This window comes from Cervus canadensis, chromosome 12 (assembly GCF_019320065.1).
Source record: "Cervus canadensis isolate Bull #8, Minnesota chromosome 12, ASM1932006v1, whole genome shotgun sequence".
Taxonomy (NCBI): Eukaryota; Metazoa; Chordata; class Mammalia; order Artiodactyla; family Cervidae; genus Cervus; species Cervus canadensis.
Window position 1 is genome coordinate 65,546,548 of NC_057397.1, and position 7,030 is coordinate 65,553,577.

The window sequence follows — 7,030 nt, forward strand, 5'->3', positions numbered from 1 at the left end:
GCAGGTCAAGAAGCAAGTTAGAACGAGACATGGAACAACAGACTGGTTCCAAATTAGGAAAGGAGTACATCAAGGCTGTATATTGTCACCCTGCTTATTTAACTTATATGCAGAATACGGCATGAGAAATGTCGGGCTGGATGAAACACAAGCTGGAATCAAGATTTCTGGGAGAAATATCAATAACCTCAGATATGCAGATGACACCATCTTTATGACAGAAAGTGAAGAGGAACTAAGAAGCCTCTTGAGGAAGGGGAAAGAGGAGAGTGAAAAAGCTGGCTTAAAACTCAACAGTCAAAAAATGAAGATCATGGCACCTGGTCTCATCACTTCTTGGCAAATAGATGGGGAAATAGTGACAGACTTTATTTTCTTGGGCTCCAAAATCACTGCTGATGGTCACATGAAATTAAGACACTTGATCCTTGAAAGAAAAGCTATGACAAACCTAGAAAGCGTATTAAAAAGCAGAGACATTACTTTGCTGACAAAGGTCTGTTTAGTCAAAGCAATGGCTTTTCCAGTAATCCAGAGATTATTCCATGCTTGTGCCATTTTAAAATATTATATAGTTTCTTTTATTGAAATATATTATATCCAGATTTTGTTTATGAAGTTTACTTGTAAGGAAATCCTATTGAGTCAGTTCTCAACTTTCTTTTTTGCCATTAGAAACAAGAGTAATACCAAGTTTTAAAAATCCTATTTTTCAAACTCAGATCATCACAATATTTTGTGAAAAATTGATAAGATCTTGAATTTTTCTTCAGCCATACAGCCTTCAATGGAATACTGACTAAAACTTTAATACCTGGGAAAAGATGGTATTTTTTACCATGCATCCCTATACGTGCATGCTCAGTAACTCATTCATGTCCGACTCTTTGGGACCCCATGGACTGTAACCCACCAGACCCCTTTGTCCATGGAATTCTCCAGCAAGAATACTAGAGTGGGTTGCCATTTCCTACTCCAGGGGATCTTCCCAACCCAGGGGTCAAAACCCAAATCTCTTCCATCTCCTGCATTGGCAGGCGGATTATTTACCACTGCACCACCTGGTAATCCCCAATACATCCCTATAATATGCTGTATTTTGAAGTTACCAATAGATCACAGTCTTGGCCTCTGCAGATCTAAATTCAGCCATAGACTTCAATAAAGAGACAGCTCTTGGCCTCTCATTTCATAGGAAAATACAGCAATATGTCCTCTAAATTTAAATACATATTCAAATTGTTCCCAAAGAAAAGTTACTAGGAAAGTTTTTCCTGCTGAGAGGCAGTCTGTCCATCAGAAGTCTGCCTGAAGCTTAGTATTTATCCTTAGACTAGTTTGAGAAAGGATTTGAGTAACCTAAGCAATTAGCAAAGAGGTCATAATGAGTAGAGGCTTCCCAGGTGGCTCAGTGGTAAAGAATCTGCCTGCAATGCAGGAGTCTTAGAAGACTCAGGTTCGATCCCCTGGAGAAGGAAATGGCAACACACTCCAGTATTCTTGCCTGGAAAATTCCATGGACAGAGGAGCCTGGTGGGCTACAGTATGGGGTGGCAACAAATCGGGCCATGACTTAGCGACTAAACAACAACAGCAAAGATGAGTAGAAAAGTTCTTCACCTTTCCCAGAGCAGATTCTACTTCCAAAGCTCACTTGCAAAAGGAAAAACTTATGTGACTTTCTTTTGCAGAAATGTGGAAACCAAGAAAGGCTCTTGCTCAGCAAAGGCAGGGCACAGACGGTGAAGGGGCACAGACTCCTTTCCCAGGGCAGCCCCACATGGGCTCGTCCTGGCGCTGGAGCACAAGCCGGGCCACCCCCCACCCCGCCGGCCGGCACACCCTCAGAGCCGGCCGGATGGGCTGGAGCAGGCCGCCTGGGGTTCCCAGGCACACTCAGGATACACTTACCTTTCTCCCAGAAGAGGATGCTCCAGGGGAGACATATCGCACTCAGTTGAACAGGCAGATGTGTTGAGCGCTTACTATTATCAGGCACGATGTGAGACACTGGGGATAAAAGGCTAAGCAAGGCCGCCTTCTGCCCCAGCCAGTCCCAAATGAGCCCAAGAAACAGGCAATTGAGTCACAGTTGAGCTGGGTTTCCTCCAAACCTCCAGAGCCAGGAAGCAAATCCCAATCTTTCCTTCCAAAGCTCGCTGTTCTAAGAACTGGCAAAGGCTTGGAAAGAGCTGCATTCTTTAGATACATAACGTCCTAATTAGTGGCTATCCTCCAAGGCCAAACAAAGCAGCCTGGGAGCAGACTTCAAAGCCACTCATCTGATGACAGACTAGGACACAGAATGACTTGAAATGAGAATAAGCCCTGGCTGAGCTGCATTTTGCTAGCATTCCAATTATCACCGCTGCTGGCATGCCCAATTTATTCTCTCAGAAGAGCTTTCTTCTCTTTGTCATCCCACAGCGAGATAAACCATTCTTCCGTAGACCCCAAAGTGAAATATTAACAAAATCAATAATTAAAAGATGCGTGGAAATTTGACCCTGAAAAATATCATTCTGCTTGAATTCAGGAAGAGAGCTTTTAAAAGCTAGAAACCAAAAAAAAAAAAAGCTAGAAACCTATGAAACTGAGTCATTATATCCCAAAATATGCTTTACTATACCAAGTTAAAAGTAAACTGGTCTTAAAAAAATCCAGGTATTCTAAAAATATAATCTCTTTTAAACTCATTGTCCTTGCCCCTGCAGTTTGCTCTGCTTTTCTATTTCTTGATGACGTATTATTCTGTATAATTATTTTCATTTAATTAGCGACATTACCTTTATACATGTGACTCATGTAATTTTCTGAAATTATATCATGGTTTACCATCCTGGCTCACATATATAGAATTGTGTATAATAGTAGCCATTTATTTTTTATATCAAAGAAATACATTTTCAAATAATTTCTTGAGAACTGTGTGCTTCAAACCCATTCCTCTGGTTCCTTTCACTAAAGCTCTCTTAAAATTCAGTATATTCCATTCACAGATTCCTCATTGAAATTGAGGTCTTAGGTCTCCTCCCTCAAGCGTGTTCTAGATTCAGGGTCACAGCACTATTAAAACAAGTTGATTTATGATTTATTTATAAGTTAAACTAAAGCCCTGAACATTTGTTGTTCAGTCAGTCCTGTCTGACTCCTTGCAACCCCATAGACTGCAGCACACCAGGCTTCCCTGCCCTTCACCATCTATCGGAGCTTGCTCAAACTCATGTCCACTGAGTCAGTGATGCCATCCAACCATCTCATCCTCTGTCGTCCCCTTCTCCCGCCTTCAATCTTTTCCAGCATCAGGGTCTTTTTTAATTTTAATGAGTCAGCTCTTCGCATCAGGTGGCCAAAGTATTGGAACTTCAGCTTCAACCCTGAACATAACTTTACAATTTTCCAGTCTTCATTAAATAAAAACGGGAAACCACGTGGATTATCTTGGGCAACATACAAATGTCAGCTGACTTGGTTTAAAGCCAGGGTTTGTAAATCCCCCGGGGTCTTAGCAAGGTGGCGGGAGGACAAGCCAAGGGCTGGACTGCTTCTTGGCTCCACACCTCCCTTCAGGCAGAGCAGCTGAGTTCTTATCTGTACATGCCATCGGGTGAGTTTGTTTCAGATATCCCCCTGCTCGCTTGCTTGCTTTCTTTCACCACCAACCTGCCTTTCTTCTTTTTCTAGGAGGTGTATCATGTGCATAGGTCCTTCCCTTCTCCTTCTGAGCATTTGGTCCTAAGCCACTGGGTGGACCACAGGAAGGGAAGGGTCTGTACAGAGGAGCCTGGTGGGGGTTGAGGGTCAGAGCCAGAGAGGAGAGTGCGTTGGGGAGGGTGGTGATGGGGTGAGGAGGACAGGCGGCCTGGTGCAGTGAGTCAAAGCCCAGAGCGGGCAAGATGTCCACATGCACAGAGTTGGGAGCCTGGCATGGGTGGTTCAGTTGGAGCTGGAGTTCCTAACCCAAGCACAGTGAAGAGGAAGGGCGTTCACACAGGGGTGAGGCTTTGGGCCTGGTGTCAAAGCAGGATGAGGAGGGCGCTCAGTCGGGAGTGGGAGCGGCCCAGGGAGGAAGTCGGAGACCACGCGGAGTAAAGTGTCCTCCTGTGTGGATGGCTCAGAATGAGATGGCTAGGCAGGGTGAGGAGGGCATCCTCACAGGTCCCCTGAAAAAAAGCAGGTCACCAAAGACCACATAAAGTATGACTTGATTTGTGAAATGTCCACGTAAGGCAAATCTATACACAGAAAAGTAGATTAGTGGTTGTCTGGGGCTGGGGAGATTGGGGAGTAAAAGGGGAGTGATCACTAATGTGTGCAGGGCAACTTTGAAGTGATAAAAATGTTCTGGAAACGGTGGTGATGGTTTTAAGATTATAACAAAAACCATTGAACTGTTAAGCTTCAGCTTAATTTTTTAACTGTATGCTTTAAATGGACGAACTCTATGCTAAGTGAATTATATCTCAATAAAGCTAAAATTAAAGCACACTATTTCCTCAAAACATTAAGCTGACTGGAGTGAAATCTGATTAAAGCGATACTGACTACAGTACTCCTTTTTTGATAAACTATTAGCTAATACCATCAAAGCTTTACAGCAATCATTTCAACTAATGTGAATAATCAAATATAACAATGGTTTGGATGGCAAAGACAACATAGTATTAGCAATGTCCTCAACCAACTTCCACTACCTTTTCTATTACTATTCAATTAAAAGGATAACATTATCAAGCCAAGCAATTCTGTTGCCAATTTGTTTTTGCCAAACACTACATTTACAGTGGATGCAAAGAGCAATACTGTTGGTTAAAAGGCTTAAAAATTCTACTTCCTAGGGTTGAAATTTGGTATATTAAGTATATGGTTGCAAAAAAATTTTCTTACTTCAGATGCCAAAGTAATTAAGAAATTTTGTATTTTTAAGAGAATGCCATTAAAAATAACCATTATAGAAATGACCCTTAAGTTTAAAATATAACAGATACTTAGTACTGTCGTTCAGTCACTAAGTCATGTCAGACTCTTTGCAGCCTCGTGGACTACAGCACACCAGGGTTCTCTGTCCTTCACATTTTTTGGAGTTTGCTCAAACTCATGCCCATTGAGTCGGTGATGCCATCCAACCATCTCATCCTCTGTCGCCCCTTCTCCTGCCTTCAATCTTTCCCAGCATGAGGGTCTTTTCCAATGAGCTGGTTCTTTGCATCAGGTGGCCAAAGTACTGGAGTTTCAGCTTCAACATCAGTCCTTCCAATGAATAGTCAGGGTTGATTTCCTTTAGGATTGACTGGTTTGATCTCCTCGCAGTCCAAGGGACTACCAAGAGTCTTCTCCAGTATCACAGTTCAAAAGCATCAATTCTTGGGCACTCAGCCTTCTTTATGGTCCAACTCATATCCATACATGACTACTGGAAAAACCATAGATTTGACTATATGCACCTTTGTTGGTAAAGTGATGTTACTGCTTTTTAATATGCTGTTTAGGTTTGTCATAGCTTTTCTTCCAAGGAGCAAGTATCTTTTAATTTCATGACTGCAGTCACCATCTGCAGTGATTTTGGAGCCCCAGAAAATAAAATCTGTCACTGTTTCCATTGATTCCCCATCTATTGCCAGGAAGTGATGGGACCGGATGCCGTGATCTTCATTTTTTGAATGCTGAGTTTCAAGTCAGACTTTTCACTCTCCTTTTTCATCCTAATCAAGAAGCTCTTTAGTTCCTCTTCACTTTCTGCTATTAAGAGTGGTGACATCTGCTTATCTGAGGTTATTTCTCCTGACAATCTTGATTCTACCTTGAGCTTCATCCAGCCCAGCATTTCACATGATGTACTCTGCATATAAGTTAAATAAGCAGAGTGACAATATAGTCTTGACATACTTTCCCAATTTTGAACCAGTCCATTGTTCATGTCCAGTTCTAATTGTTGCTTCTTGACCTGCATACAGATTTCTCAGGAGGCAGGCAAGGTGGTCTGGTATTCCCATCTCTTTAAGAATTTTCCACAATTGGTTGTGACCCACACAGTCAAAGGCTTCCAGCGTAGTCAATGAAGCAGAAGTAGACATTTTTCTGGAATTCCCTTGCTTTTCCTATGATCCAACGGATGTTGGCAATTTGATCCCTGGTTCTACTGCCTTTTCTAAATCCAGCTTGTACATCTGGAAGTTCTAGTTTCCCGTACTGCTTAAGCCTAGCTTGAAGGGTTTTGAGCATTACCTGGCTAGCATGTGAAATGAGTACAATTGTTTGGCATTGCCCTTCCTTGGACCGGAATGAAAACAACTTTTCCAGTCCAGTGGCCACTGCTGAGTTTTTCAAATTTGCTGGCATGTTGCGTGTAGCACTTTAACAGTGTCACCGGTTAGGATTTGAAATAGCTCAGTTGGAATTCCATCACCTCCACTAGCTTTGTTCGTATAATGCTTCTTAAGGCCCACTTGATTTCATACTCCAGGATGTTTGGCTCTCCACACCTTCGTGGTTACCCAGGTCATTAAGACCTTTTTTGTGTAGTTTTGTGCTCTCTAGGCACCTCTTCTTAATCTCTTCTGCTTCTATTAGATCCTTGCTGGTTTTGTCTTTCATTGTGCCCATCTTTGCATGAAATGTTCCCTTGATATCTCCAGTTCTCTTAAAGAGATATCTAGTCTTTCCCATTCTATTATTTTTCCTCTATTTCTTTGCATTGTTCACTTAAGACCTTCTTACCTCTCCTTGCTATTTTCTGGAATTCTGCATTCAGTTGGGTGTTACCTTTCTCGTCTCTCCTTTCCTCAGCCTTTTTTTTTTTTTTTGGAGATGGTTTTGGCCACTGCCTCCTGTACAATGTTACGAACTTTCATCCAGAGTGCTTCAGGCACTCTACCAGATCTAATCCCTTGAATCTATTCATCACCTCCACTGTATAATCATAAAGGATTTGATTTAGCTCATATCTCAGTGGTATTCATTTAACATTTAATAAATGTTGAATGAATCTAAAGTAATTTAACTTTTAAATAAAAACTTTAAAGTCACTATC

The 7,030-nt window shown here is 41.9% G+C and overlaps 1 long non-coding RNA gene across 1 annotated transcript in view; it reads right to left on the bottom strand.

Annotated features, from left to right (window-relative positions):
- Positions 1-2,142, bottom strand: part of LOC122451063 — a 79,734-nt gene extending 77,592 nt beyond the window's left edge. Inside the window, exon 1 of the long non-coding RNA XR_006272297.1 lies at positions 1,912-2,142. This is a non-coding gene — a long non-coding RNA (uncharacterized LOC122451063). The remainder of the gene's footprint in view (positions 1-1,911) is intronic.
- Between the last annotated feature and the right edge of the window lie 4,888 nt (positions 2,143-7,030).